Raw genomic sequence first — 15,000 nt, 5'->3', positions numbered from 1 at the left:
GAAGACTACCTCCAGGAACAATCGGGAACAAGACCGATTACAAGTCGTCGAGTCTGTTACTGGGCGAACACGAGATGCGCACAGGAAATCGATCAGCCCTCACAATGGCCCAAGGCCAGAGATCGGACTGCTACGATTTACCCCAACAATCATCGTGCCACTCTTCGCAGAGAGGTGATAGACGCCAACGAGCCCGCGCATAGCAATCGAGGTGTAAAAAGGGCGTTGAAGGCAGGAAGCCTGGACGAAAGAGGCTACGAGGTCACCTCGAAGCGGTCTAAGAATCGGGCGCACTTGGGGCGACTACCAGTGCCAACCCCTTATCCCGCGGTGCGTCCGACACACAGAAATTTCCAAGGCGGCCAAGGAGCCTCCCCGCATAGCAATCGGGGTGTGAGGTTACGGATGCAGCATTGATAGCAATCGAGGTGTGAGGCGAAGGATGCAGAAGTGAGAGCCGAGGGATGTAGCAGAGATAGCAATCGGGGTGTGTGATGCAGAAGAGATAGCAATCGAGGTGTGCGGTGGGAAGGGCCCAGCAGCCAGAATGCATGAAGCGACGGATGAAGCAGTGATGACAACCGGGCTGTGAGGAGAGGAGGGATGCAGCCAAGAAAGCAATCAGGGCTCGAGGCAAGGGATGCATCAAGGATAGCAATCATGTTGTGAGGCGAGATTCCAAAGGCTAAACGTGAGAGGCTGCAGGGTCGACTCAGAGAGGTCTATGCATGTGAGAGGCTGAAAGCAAGGTCGACTCGGAGCGGTCTATGCATCGGGCGCGCTTGGGGCGACTACCAGTGCCAACCCCTTATCCCGCGACGCGTCCGACAAAGAGAACGTTCCAAGGCGGCAGAGGAGGTTACCAGCCGAAGGATGCAGTAGCAATAACAGGTATAGTTCCGCGGCGGCCGAGAAGACTCACCGCATAGGAATCGGGATGCGAGGCGAGGGATGCGGCGGGAAGGCCCCGACGGCTAAACGGAAGAGGCTGCAGGGCCGCCTCGGAATGGTCCAAGCATCGGATGCGATTGGGACGACTACCAGTGCCAACCCCTTATCCCGCGATGCGTCCGATACACAGATAGTTCCAAGGCGGCCGAGGAGCCTCACCGCATATCAATCGGGGTGCGAGGCGAGGGATGGGGCGGGAAGGCCCCAACGGCTAGACGGAAGAGGCTTCAGGGCCACCTCGGAATGGTCCAAGCATCGGACGCGCTTGGGGCGACTGCCAGTGCCAACCCCTTATCCCGCGATGCGTCCGATACACAGATGGTTCCAAGGCGGCCGAGGAGCCTCACCGCATAGCAATCGGGGGTGCGAGGCGAGGGATGGGGCGGGAAGGCCCCAACGGCTAGACGGAAGAGGCTTCAGGGCCGCCTAGGAATGGTCCAAGCATCGGACACGCTTGGGGCGACTACCAGTGACAGCCCCCTATCCCGCGATGCGTCCGATACGAAGATGGTTCCAAGGCGGCCGAGGAGCCTCACCGCATAGCAATCGGGGTGCGAGGTGGGGGATGCGGCGAGATGGCCCCAACGGCTAGACGGAAGAGGCCACAGGGCCGCGTCGGAATAGTCCAAGCATCGGACGCGCTTGGGGCGACTACCAGTGACAACCCCTTATCCCGCGATGCGTCCGATACGAAGATAGTTCCAAGGCGGCCGAGGAGCCTCACCGCATAGCAATCGGGGTGCGAGGTGGGGGATGCGGCGAGATGGCCCCAACGGCTAGACGGAAGAGGCTGCAGGGCCGCCTCGGAATAGTCCAAGCATCGGACGCGCTTGGGGCCACTACCAGTGACAACCCCTTATCCCGCGATGCGTCCGATACGAAGATAGTTCCAAGGCGGCCGAAGAGCCTCACCGCATAGCAATCGGGGTGCGAGGTGGGGGATGCGGCGAGATGGCCCCAACGGCTAGACGGAAGAGGCCACAGGGCCGCCTCGGAATAGTCCAAGCATCGGACGCGCTTGGGGCGACTACCAGTGACAACCCCTTATCCCGCGATGCGTCCGATACGAAGATAGTTCCCAGGCGGCCGAGGAGCCTCACCGCATAGCAATCGGGGTGCGAGGCGAGGGATGCGGCGAGATGGCCCCAAAGGCTAGACGGAAGAGGCTGCAGGGCTGCCTCGGAATAGTCCAAGCATCGGACGCGCTTGGGGCGACTACCACTGCCAACCCCTTATCCCGCGATGCGTCCGATACACAGATAGTTCCGAGGCGGCCGAGGAGGTGGGGGATGCAGCGAGATGGCCCCAACGGCTAGACGGAAGAGGCTGCAGGGCCGCCTCGGAATAGTCCAAGCATCGGACGCGCTTGGGGCGACTACCAGTGACAACCCCTTATCCCGCGATGCGTCCGATACACAGATAGTTCCGAGGCGGCCAAGGAGCCTCACCGCATAGCAATCGTGGTGCGAGGTGGGGGATGCGGCGAGATGGCCCCAACGGCTAGACGGAAGAGGCTGCAGGGCCGCCTCGGAATGGTCCAAGCATCGGATGCGCTTGGGGCGACTACCACTGCCAACCCCTTATCCCGCGATGCGTCCGATACACAGATAGTTCCAAGGCGGCCGAGGAGCCTCACAGCATAGCAATCAGGGTGCGAGGCGAGGGATGCGGCGAGAAAGCCCCAACGGCTAGAGGGAAGAGGCTTCAGGTCCGCCTCGGAATGGTCCAAGCATCGGACGCGCTTGGGGCGACTACCAGTGACAACCCCTTATCCCGCGACGCGTCCGATACACAGATAGTTCCAAGGCGGCCGAGGAGCCTCACCGCATAGCAATCGGGGTGCGAGGCGAGGGATGCGGCGAGAAGGACCCAACGGCTACACGGAAGAGGCTTCGGGGCCGCCTCGGAATGGTCCAAGCATCGGACGCGCTTGGGGCGACTACCAGTGACAACCCCTTATCCCGCGACGCGTCCGATACACAGATAGTTCCAAGGCGGCCGAGGAGCCTCACCGCATAGCAATCGGGGTGCGAGGCGAGGGATGCGGCGAGAAGGACCCAACGGCTAGACGGAAGAGGCTTCGGGGCCGCCTCGGAATGGTCCAAGCATCGGACGCGCTTGGGGCGACTACCAGTGACAACCCCTTATCCCGCGACGCGTCCGATACACAGATAGTTCCAAGGCGGCCGAGGAGCCTCACCGCATAGCAATCGGGGTGCGAGGCGAGGGATGCGGCGAGAAGGACCCAACGGCTAGACGGAAGAGGCTTCGGGTCCGCCTCGGAATGGTCCAAGCATCGGACGCGCTTGGGGCGACTACCAGTGACAACCCCTTATCCCGCGACGCGTCCGATACACAGATAGTTCCAAGGCGGCCGAGGAGCCTCACCGCATAGCAATCGGGGTGCGAGGCGAGGGATGCGGCGAGAAGGACCCAACGGCTAGACGGAAGAGGCTTCGGGTCCGCCTCGGAATGGTCCAAGCATCGGACGCGCTTGGGGCGACTACCAGTGACAACCCCTTATCCCGCGACGCGTCCGATACACAGATAGTTCCAAGGCGGCCGAGGAGCCTCACCGCATAGCAATCGGGGTGCGAGGCGAGGGATGCGGCGAGAAGGACCCAACGGCTAGACGGAAGAGGCTTCGGGTCCGCCTCGGAATGGTCCAAGCATCGGACGCGCTTGGGGCGACTACCAGTGACAACCCCTTATCCCGCGACGCGTCCGATACACAGATAGTTCCGAGGCGGCCGAGGAGCCTCACCGCATAGCAATCGGGGTGCGAGGCGAAGGATGCGGCGAGAAGGACCCAACGGCTAGACGGAAGAGGCTTCGGGTCCGCCTCGGAATGGTCCAAGCATCGGACGCGCTTGGGGCGACTACCAGTGACAACCCCTTATCCCGCGACGCGTCCGATACACAGATAGTTCCAAGGCGGCCGAGGAGCCTCACCGCATAGCAATCGGGGTGCGAGGCGAGGGATGCGGCGAGAAGGACCCAACGGCTAGACGGAAGAGGCTTCAGGGCCGCCTCGGAATGGTCCAAGCATCGAACGCGCTTGGGGCGACTACCAGTGACAACCCCTTATCCCGCGACGCGTCCGATACACAGATAGTTCCGAGGCGGCCGAGGAGCCTCACCGCATAGCAATCGGGGTGCGAGGCGAGGGATGCGGCGAGAAGGACCCAACGGCTAGACGGAAGAGGCTTCAGGGCCGCCTCGGAATGGTCCAAGCATCGGACGCGCTTGGGGCGACTACCAGTGACAACCCCTTATCCCGCGACGCGTCCGATACACAGATAGTTCCGAGGCGGCCGAGGAGCCTCACCGCATAGCAATCGGGGTGCGAGGCGAGGGATGCGGCGAGAAGGACCCAACGGCTAGACGGAAGAGGCTTCAGGGCCGCCTCGGAATGGTCCAAGCATCGGACGCGCTTGGGGCGACTACCAATGACAACCCCTTATCCCGCGACGCGTCCGATACACAGATAGTTCCGAGGCGGCCGAGGAGCCTCACCGCATAGCAATCGGGGTGCGAGGCGAGGGATGCGGCGAGAAGGACCCAACGGCTAGACGGAAGAGGCTTCAGGGCCGCCTCGGAATGGTCCAAGCATCGGACGCGCTTGGGGCGACTACCAGTGACAACCCCTTATCCCGCGACGCGTCCGATACACAGATAGTTCCGAGGCGGCCGAGGAGCCTCACCGCATAGCAATCGGGGTGCGAGGCGAGGGATGCGGCGAGAAGGACCCAACGGCTAGACGGAAGAGGCTTCAGGGCCGCCTCGGAATGGTCCAAGCATCGGACGCGCTTGGGGCGACTACCGTTGCCAACCCCTTATCCCGCGATGCGTCTGATACACAGATAGTTCCGAGGCGGCCGAGGAGCCTCACCGCATAGCAATCGGGTTGCGAGGCAGATTATTGGGAAGGGAACCCCCTGGGATGCGGCTCAAGCAGTGCCCAAAGGGACTGGAATGCGGAATCACATCGAGAGACCCAAATGCTATACGAGGGCTCAAATCGAATTATCGATTTGGCCACGACATGGACGCATCGGAACGACTACCTTTGCCGAACCACTCGCAATTGCATCCATACCGAAACCAATAGACATTTCCGTTAGAGCCCTCGCATAGCATTCGGGAATCTCGCATGCCCCTCTAAATCGACCAATGCTGGCGCTCAATGAAAATCCGAGCGCTACCACCGTTCGAGCGCCAGCATTGGTCGAGTTAGAGGGGCACGGGGGAGAATGCTCCAGTCAACACCTCCCCTATATAAGTTATTTGTCCGATTCTCGCACAACCGTAGTCTGCCTCGTCGAATCAAACAACGGTCCCAGATTCCGACTTCCGTTCCGTAGAGACCCAAAAGCTAGATGGAGGCTCGCAAGAAAGAGAGTCGGCGCATAGCAATCGGGTTTCTCGAACGTTTAGGGACCGAGCTCACTTGCGGATAGGGCAAAATCCGCCAAGCAACCCAAAAGCTAGACGGGGGCTCGAATCGAATCGCCTAGGCGGCCACAACAACGACGTGTTGGATCGACTACCAGTGCCAAACCATTCAGCAAGACTAGTCTGTGTCGAGGCCGGATAGAGATTCTCAGAGAGCGCCCGCATAGCATTTAGGAGACCTGCCGCGTCCCTCACACTCGACAAATGGTGGTGCACGTTTATAAATCCGAGCGATCCCAACCCTTTCAAGCACCAACATCGGTCGAGATAGAGGGGCACGGAGGGGGCTGCGTGAGACAACACAGTCCCCTATATAAGTTATTTGTCCGATTCTCACACATCCGAAGAATGGTCATCAAATCGGACAACAGCCCAAACTTCCGACTTCCGTCCCAGAAAGCCCAAGAGCTATCTAAAACGTTCATGGCCGGAACTCGATCGCGGCTATACCAGTCCGCCAAGCAACCCAAAAGCTAGACTGGAGCTCTAGTCGAATCACCTCTGTGGCCATTGCAAGGACGTGTTGGAGCGACTACCATTGCCGAACCATTCCGCAGGTCGAGTCCATACCAAGGCCGCATAGAGATTCACGATGAGCTCCTGCATAGCAATCAGGAGACTTGCCGTGTCCATCACAATCGATAAATCCTGGTGCAAGATTTTTGCATCCGAGCGCTCCAACCAGTCGAGCACCAGCATCAATCGACATAAACGGGCACGGGGGGAGGATGCTCGAGAACACTACCTCCCCTATATAAGTTATTTGTCCGATTCTCAAGCAGCCGAAGTCTGGTCATCGAATCGGGTCAAAGACCACAACTTCCGACTTTACCCACAATGCAAGTCATCGAATCGAACATCGGCCCCCGAGTCGGACTCCATGCGTATGTCAGGTCATCGGACCCAAATTCCGCCTTCCTGCGCATGGCGGGCCATCAATATCAACTCGGTCATCGGACCCAAACTCCGCCTTTTTGCGTATGGCACGCCTTCAAATCGGTCATCGGACCCAAATTCCGCCTTCCTGTGCATGGCGGGCCATCAACATCAACTCGGTCATCGGACCCAAATTCCGCCTTTCTGCGCATGGCACGCCATCAACTCGGTCATCGGACCCAAATTCCGCCTTCCTGCGCATGGCAGGTCATCGGACACAAATTCAGACCTCGCCAATATGCCTACGTATCGAATCGGTCATCGGACCCAACTTCCGACTTCATCCATACTGTAGGGTCTTTGAGGTTGGCGCGGTGCGCTCAACCCAGGGAGTCGACCCATCGAAGCATACACCTCCCCTATATAAGCTATTTGTCCGATTCCCACACCTGTGTAGTTTGCACCTCTGACCAGGACATCGACCCCAACTTCCGAACTCGACTGCAACGACGGCACCAGCGCCTTGGTGCGCACCTTGCGACGCACAGTCCCAACATTCGCCTTCCTGCACATGGCAGGTCATCGGACCCAAATTCCGACCTCGCGAGTATGCCTACATATCGAATCGGTCATCGGACCCAACTTCCGACTTCATCCATACCGTAGGGTCTTTGAGGTTGGCGCGGTGCGCTCAACCCGGGGAGTCGACCCAACGAAGCATACACCTCCCCTATATAAGCTATTTGTCCGATTCCCACACCTGTGTAGTTTGCACCTCCGATCAAGACATCGACCCCAACTTCCGAACTCGCCTCCAACGACCGAACCAGCGCCTTGGTGCGCACCTTGCAACGCACAGTGCCAACATTCGCCTTCCTGCACGTGGCAGGTCATCGGACCCAAATTCCGACCTCGCGAGTATGCCTACATATCGAATCGGTCATCGGACCCAACTTCCGACTTCATCCATACCGTAGGGTCTTTGAGGTTGGCGCGGTGCGCTCAACCCGGGGAGTCGACCCAACGAAGCATACACCTCCCCTATATAAGCTATTTGTCCGATTCCCACACCTGTGTAGCTTGCACCTCCGATCAGGACATCGACCCCAACTTCCGAACTCGACTAAAAAGACCGCACCAGCGCCTTGGTGTGCACCTTGCAACGCACAGTGTCAACATTCGCCTTCCTGCACATGGCAGGTCATCGGACCCAAATTCCGACCTCATGAGCATACCTACTAATCGAATCGGTCATCGGACCCAACTTCCGACTTCATCCATACCGTAGGGTCTTTGAGGTTGGCGCGGTGCGCTCAACCTGGGGAGTCGACCCATCGAAGCATACACCTCCCCTATATAAGCTATTTGTCCGATTCCGACACCTGTGTAGTTTGCACCTCCGCTCAGGACATCGACCCCAACTTCCGAACTCGCCTGCAACGACCGAACCAGCGCCTTGGTGCGCACCAAAAGTGCGCACTTTTGGAGGGCACTTTTCTGCGCTCCAAAGGTGCGCACTTTTGGAGGGCACTTTTTGGAGGGCACTTTTCTGCGCTCCAAAGGTGCGCACTTTTGGAGGGCACTTTTTGGAGGGCACTTTTCTGCGCTCCAAAGGTGCGCACTTTTGGAGGGCACTTTTTGGAGGGCACTTTTCTGCGCTCCAAAGGTGCGCACTTTTGGAGGGCACTTTTTGGAGGGCACTTTTCTGCGCTCCAAAGGTGCGCACTTTTGGAGGGCACTTTTTGGAGGGCACTTTTCTGCGCTCCAAAGGTGCGCACTTTTGGAGGGCACTTTTTGGAGGGCACTTTTCTGCGCTCCAAAGGTGCGCACTTTTGGAGGGCACTTTTTGGAGGGCACTTTTCTGCGCTCCAAAGGTGCGCACTTTTGGAGGGCACTTTTTGGAGGGCACTTTTCTGCGCTCCAAAGGTGCGCACTTTTGGAGGGCACTTTTTGGAGGGCACTTTTCTGCGCTCCAAAGGTGCGCACTTTTGGAGGGCACTTTTTGGAGGGCACTTTTCTGCGCTCCAAAGGTGCGCACTTTTGGAGGGCACTTTTGTGCACTCCAAAGGTGCGCACTTTTGGAGGGCACTTTTCCTGTGCTCCAAAGGTGCACACCTAGGTGAGCACCTTCGACCACACCTTGTAGCACACCAAACTCTGACTTTCGACTTCATCCGCAATGCAGGGTCTTTGAGGTTGGCGCAATGCGCACAACCAGGGGAGTCGACCCATCAAACCCAACACCTCCCCTATATAAGCTATTTGTCTGATTCTCATACATGCGTAGCCTGCAGGAGCAATTAGGACATCGACCCCAACTTTCGGCTTCTAAACGAAAACAAGGTCTTTGAGGTTGGTGTAATGCGAACAACTAGGGGAGTCAACCCATCAAACCCAACACCTCCCCTATATAAGCTATTTGTCTGATTCTCATACATGTGTAGTCTACAGGAGCAATTAGGACATCGACCCCAACTTTTGACTTCTTAACGAAAACAAGGTCTTTGAGGTTGACGTAATGCGCACAACCAGGGGAGTCGACCCATCAAACCCAACACCTCCCCTATATAAGCTATTTGTCCGATTCTCATACATGTGTAGCCTGCAGGAGCCATTAGGACATTGACCCCAACTTTTGACTTCTTAACGAAAACAAGGTCTTTGAGGTTGGCGTAATGCGCACAACCAAGGGAGTTGACCCATCAAACCCAACACCTCCCCTATATAAGCTATTTGTCTGATTCTCATACATGTGTAGCCTGCAACAACGATTAGGACATCCACCCCAACTTCTGAATTCGTCTGCGTTGACCGCACCAAAGGTGCACGCCTTGGTGCTCACCAAAATCCGACTTCCGACTTCTTCTGCTATGCGGGGTCTTTGAGGTTGGCGCAGTGCGCACAACCAGGGGAGTCAACCCACCGAATGCAACACCTCCCCTATATAAGCTATTTGTCTGATTCTCATACATGCGTAGACTGCAGCAATGATTAGGACATCCACCCCAACTTTTGACTTCTTAAACAAGACAGGGTCTTTGAAGTTGGTGCAGTGCACACAACCAGGGGAGTCGACCCATCAAACGCAACACCTCCCCTATATAAAGCTATTTGTCCGATTCTCATACGTGTAGTCTGCAGCAGCGATTAGGACATCGACCCCAACTTCCGAATTCGTTTGCATTGACCGCACCAAAGGTGCACGCCTTGGTGTGCACCCTGGAGTGCACTTTGGTGCTCACCTCGGTGCACACTTTGGTGTGCACCTCGGTGTGCACCAAAGGTGCGCACCTTGGAGCGCACCAAAGGTGTACACTTTGGAGCGCACCACATAGGGTCTTTGAGAGGTTGGCGCAGTGCGCACACCAAGGTGGGTGTTGAGGTGCGTGCCGAGGTGGGTGGGTGCTAGGGTGCGCTCCATGGTGGGTGCCAGGGTGGGTGCGTGCTAGGGTGGATTCCAAAGAGGGTCATAGGGTGGGTGCCAAGGTGGGTTGGTGATATAGTGGGTTCAAAGGTGGGTACTAGGGTGGGTTCCAAGGTGGGTCACAAGTTGGGTGCCAGGATGCGTGGGTGTTAGGTTGGGTGCCAAGGTGGGCTCCTGCGTGGGTGGGTGCTAGGGTGGGTTTCAAGGTGGACGCGAGGGCGGGTGCCAAGGTGGGTAACAAGTTGGGTGTTAGGATGGGTGAGTGCTAGAGTGGGTGCCAAGGTGGGTGGGTGCTAAGGTGGATGCCAAGGTGGTTCACAGGGTGGGTGGGTTCTAGGGTGAGTTCCAAGGTGGGTCACAGGTTCAGTGCTAGGGTGGGTGTCAAGGCGGGTGTCGAGGTGCCTGGGTGCTAGGGTGTGGATGCCAATGTGGGTCATAGGGTGGGTACTAGGGTGGGCTGCAATGTGGGTGCCAAGGTGGGTAACATGCTCGGTGGGTTCTAAATTGGGTGCCAGGGTGGGTGTGCACCCACCTTGCCCGAGGTGGGTGCCAAGGTGCCAGTGTGGGTGGGTGCTAAGGTGGATGCCAAGGTGGGTGAGAAGGTGGGTGATAGGTTGAGTGGTAGGATGGGTGGGTGCCAAGATGGGTCACAGGGTGGGTGCAAGGGTGGGTAGGTGCTAGGGTTGGTGTCAGGGTGGGTGGGTGCTAGGTTGGGTTCCAAGGTGGGTGCGAGGGTGAGTGTCAAGGTGGGTCACAGGTTAGGTGCTAGGATGGGTGAGTGCTAGGGTGCAAAGGTGCCAGGGTGGGTGCTAGGATGGGTCGATGCTAGGGTGAGTGGCAAGGTGGGTCCACAAGTGTCAAGGTGGGTGCCGAGGTGGGTGCCAAGTCGGCGACTGCTATGGTGGATGCCAAGGTGGGTCACGGGGTGGGTGCCAAGTTGCTAGGTTGGGTTCCAAGGTGGGTGCCAACGTGGGTGCTAGGGTGCGTGGGTTAAAGGGTGTGTCACAACGTGGGTGCCAGGATGGGTGCGCACCCACACTGGCCAAGACGGGTGCGGGTGCAAGGTTGGGTTCCAAGCCCGGTCACAGGCTGGGTGCTAGGATGGGTGGGTGCCAAGGTGGGCACCAGGGTGGGTGCACCCACCCTGGCCAAGGTGGGTCACGGGGTGGGTCCTAGGGTGGGTAACGGGGTGGGTACTAAGGTGCGTGCCAAGGTGGGTCATAGGGTGGGTGCCAAGGTGGGCACCAGGGTGGGTGTGCACCAACCCTAGCCAGGGTAGGTCACGGGGTGGTTGTCGGGGTGGGCGTCAAGGAGCCAAGGTGGGTGGCAAGTAGCCAAGTTGCGTGCCAAGGTGGGTGTCGGGGTGGGTGCCAAGGATCCAAGGTGGGTGCCAAGGAACCAAGGTGGGTGTCTGGGTGGGTGCCGAGGTGGGAGCCAGGGTGGGTCCCAAGGTGAGTGCAAAGGTGGGTGCCAGGGTCAAGGTGAGTGCCAATGTGGGTTCCAAGGTGCCAGGGTCAGGGTGAGTGCCAATGTGGGTTCAAAGGTGCTAAGTTGGGTGCGAGGTTGGGTGCGAGGGTGGGTGGGTGCCAAGGTGTGCTAGGTGGAAGCCCGGGTGGGTCGGCATCCCATGGGTGTCGAGTTGGGTGCCTGATGGGTGCTTCTTGTCAAGTTTTAGTCGTCGGGACTCATTTCGAGCCTTAGAGGTCGTTTCTTGTCCGGTTGCCCTGTCTTCGACCTGGGAACCCAATTTTGGTCCTCGGGTCCCATTTTTTTTTGTCTCGCATCCCACTTTTGGCCTGTGGCCTTTTCGGGGTCGATTCTCGTTTTGGGCATCAGAGCATGTTTCTTCTCCTAAAACCCAATATTTGTTTATTAAGTCTCGGAACACATTTTTGTTCTCGTGGACCCATCATGGGTCTTGGAACGCATTTGTGGTCCTTGGGTCCCATTTTGCATCCCGAAACTTGTGTTTTGGTGCTTGATCCCTATTTTGGGTGCCCACCTTGCACCAAGTGCGCACCCGGGGCAAACCGAGCGCCTTGGTGCACCGGGGCAAGATCGAGCGTGCACCCGAGGCGCCCCGAACATGCACCAAGGTGCACTCGGCCCACATGTGAGCGCAGGTCGTTGCGCCCGAGGTGGTGTGTGGGCACCGCGTTGCAGACGGGACACTGCACGCACACGACGCCCCCTCCAGGTGCACGCACGTAGGCCGGGCCGGGTGCACACCCGACGCCCTAGCAAGGTGCGCGCACCCGGGCAGGGCTCACACTTGGCGAACGGGGCGCACTTCGCGAGGGAGGGTGTGCACCTCGACGGGGGTGGGTGGCCGGGGTGGATTCGCACGTGGGTCGCGGTTTGCTAAGTACACACTGCGACAAGCTCATAACGGGTGCGATCATACCAGCGTTAGTGCACCGGATCCCATCAGAACTCCGCAGTTAAGCGCGCTTGGGCCGGAGTAGTACTGGGATGGGTGACCTCCCGGGAAGTCCCGGTGTTGCACCCTTTTTTAGTTTTTCGCCGGGCGTCGCAATGCTATTTGAATAAACCTTTTGCCCGTTTGCGTTCTCGTCGGGGCCGGGCCGGGCCGGGGTGCGCTGCCCGCACTACCGCGCGCGCGGGGGCGACACCGAGCGCGCACCCGAGGCGCCCCGAGCACACAGGCCACGGTGCAACCCGGGCGTTGTGCGCGCACCCCGGTGCGCCCGAGGTGCTGCGCGCGCACCCAGGTGAAATCGGTGTGCACCTCGGCCAGTGCGCGCTCGGTCGAGTCGCGCACGTTGGCCAAGGTGCACGGTGATGTTTCTTACTCTAAGGTTCCGCACCAGACGCCCGGGACAGGTGAGCGAAGCTGGGCGGGGCCGGGTGCGCGGCCGGGGCAGGTGCACGCAGCTGGAGAGAGCTTTGGAGCACACTTCGGAGCGCACCAATGATGCGCTCCATTCAAAAGTTTCCTGAAAAGGCAAAAAAAGTTGAGATTATAGAATTTCCCACTTGAGAGATTGTAAAAAAAAAAAATTTAAAATGAAGGAAACGCGGGTGCCAAGGTGTGCGCAGCCCAGCCAAGGTGTGCGCACCAAGGCGCCCACCCTGGCGAAGGTGCACGCAAGGTGCGCACCCAAGGCAAACCGGACAATTAACCCAACTTTCGACTTCGCGCGCACCTTGGAGCGCACTTCGGAGCGCTCCTTGGTGCGCACCAATCTTGGGCACCTCGGAGTGCACCATGGCGCCCACCAAGGTGCGCACCCGGGGCAAACCGAGCTCCGACTTCGTGCGCACCTTGGAGCGCACGAAAGGTGCGCACCATGGCGCCCACCAAGGTGCGCAGCCCAGCCAAGGCGTGCGCATCAAGGTGCGCACCCTGGCGAAGGTGCGCACCCGGGGCAAACCGAGCTCCGACTTCGTGCGCACCTTGGAGCGCACAAAAGGTGCGCAACCCAGCCAAGGTGTGCGCACCCCGGTCAAACCGAGCTCCGAATCGTGCGCACCAGAGGTGCACGCCATCGTGCGCACCTTGGAGCACACTTCGGAGCCCTCCTTGGTGCGCGCCGATGTTGCGCACCTCGGAGCGCACCCGGGGAAAACAATGCAATTAACCCGACTTTCGACTTCGTGGGCACCTCGGAGCGCTCTCGGGTTCGCACCTCGGAGCACACCGAGGTGCGCACCTTTGATGCGCTGCCTTCACCAATTTCCAGAAAAGGCAAGAAAACATTGAGAAGGTGTGCGCACCGAGGTGCCCACCCTGGCGAAGGTGCACGCGAGGTGCGCACCCGGGGCAAACCGGGCTCCGACTTCGTGCACGCCGCACCTTGGAGCACACTTCGGAGCGCTCCTTGGTGCGCACCAGGGCGCGCAACCCAGCCGAGGTGCCCACCCCGGCGAAGGTGCACGCGAGGTGCGCACCCGGGGCAAACCGGGCTCCGACTTCGTGCACGCCATGGTGCCCACCGCGGCGAAGGTGCACGCGAGGTGCGCACCCGGGGCAAACCGGGCTCCGACTTCGTGCACGCCGCACCTTGGAGCACACTTCGGAGCGCTCCTTGGTGCGCACCATGGTGCCCACCAGGGCGCGCAACCCCGCCGAAGGTGCACGCGAGGTGCGCACCCGGGGCAAACCGGGCTCCGACTTCGTGCACGCCGCACCTTGGAGCACACTTCGGAGCGCTCCTTGGTGCGCACCATGGTGCCCACCAGGGCGCGCAACCCCGCCGAAGGTGCACGCGAGGTGCGCACCCGGGGCAAACCGGGCTCCGACTTCGTGCACGCCATGGTGCGCACCGCGGCGAAGGTGCGCACCCGGGGCAAACCGGGCTCCGACTTCGTGCACGCCGCACCTTGGAGCACACTTCGGAGCGCTCCTTGGTGCGCACCAGGGCGCGCAACCCAGCCGAGGTGCCCACCCCGGCGAAGGTGCACGCGAGGTGCGTACCCGGGGCAAACCGGGCTCCGACTTCGTGCACGCCGCACCTTGGAGCACACTTCGGAGCGCTCCTTGGTGCGCACCATGGTGCCCACCAGGCCGCGCAACCCAGCCAAGGTGTGCGCACCAAGGTGCACGCGAGGTGCGCACCCGGGGCAAACCGGGGTCCGACTTCGTGCACGCCGCACCTTGGAGCACACATCGGGGCGCTCCCGGGTTCGCACCGGCGTTGCGCACCGTGGTGGGCACCTCGGAGCACACCAAGGTGGGCAGCGAGGTGCGCACCTTTGATGCGATGCCTTCACTAATTTCCATAAAAGGCAAAAAAAAAACGAGATTTTAAAATTTCCGTTTTGAAAGATAGTGAGAAAAAGGGAATGCTGGTGCCATCTTGAGCCCGCCCTGGTGCGCAGCCCAGCCAAGGTGTGCGCACCAAGGTGCCCACCCTGGCGAAGGTGCGCGCCCGGGCAATTAACCCAACTTCCAACTTCGCGCGCGCCAGGGTGGGAGCGCACCCAACAACCGGGCCTGGGAAGAGCCAATGCGAGAAACCCCACCAAACGCTCTGACAAAAAAAGAGGGGGCGCTCCAGTAACCCCGCTTCGGAGCGCACCCTGGGCAAACCCAGCCAAGGTGCCCACCCCGGCCAAGGTGCAGGCGAGGTGCGCACCCGGGGCAAACCGGGCTCCGACAACGTGCACGCCGCACCTTGGAGCACACTTCGTAGCGCTCCCGGGTGCGCACCTCAGAGCACACCAAGGTGGGCAGCGAGGTGCGCACCTTTGATGCGCTGCCTTCACTAATTTCCAGAAAAGGCAAAAAAAAAAGGAGATTTTAAAATTTCCGTTTTGAAAGATAGTGAAAA

General features: G+C 59.6%; 1 non-coding gene across 1 annotated transcript; it reads left to right on the top strand.

Moving 5' to 3' along the window:
• The first annotated feature begins 12,096 nt into the window (after nucleotides 1–12,096).
• Nucleotides 12,097–12,215, top strand: LOC131863253 (5S ribosomal RNA). Its single transcript, XR_009362185.1, has one exon. It is a non-coding gene; the product is annotated as a 5S ribosomal RNA (ribosomal RNA).
• Nucleotides 12,216–15,000: the final 2,785 nt, after the last annotated feature.

This window comes from Cryptomeria japonica, unplaced genomic scaffold (assembly GCF_030272615.1).
Source record: "Cryptomeria japonica unplaced genomic scaffold, Sugi_1.0 HiC_scaffold_58, whole genome shotgun sequence".
Lineage (NCBI taxonomy): Eukaryota > Viridiplantae > Streptophyta > Pinopsida > Cupressales > Cupressaceae > Cryptomeria > Cryptomeria japonica.
Note: the sequence above shows the minus strand (reverse complement) of the source record. Positions and strands in the feature narration are given on the sequence as shown.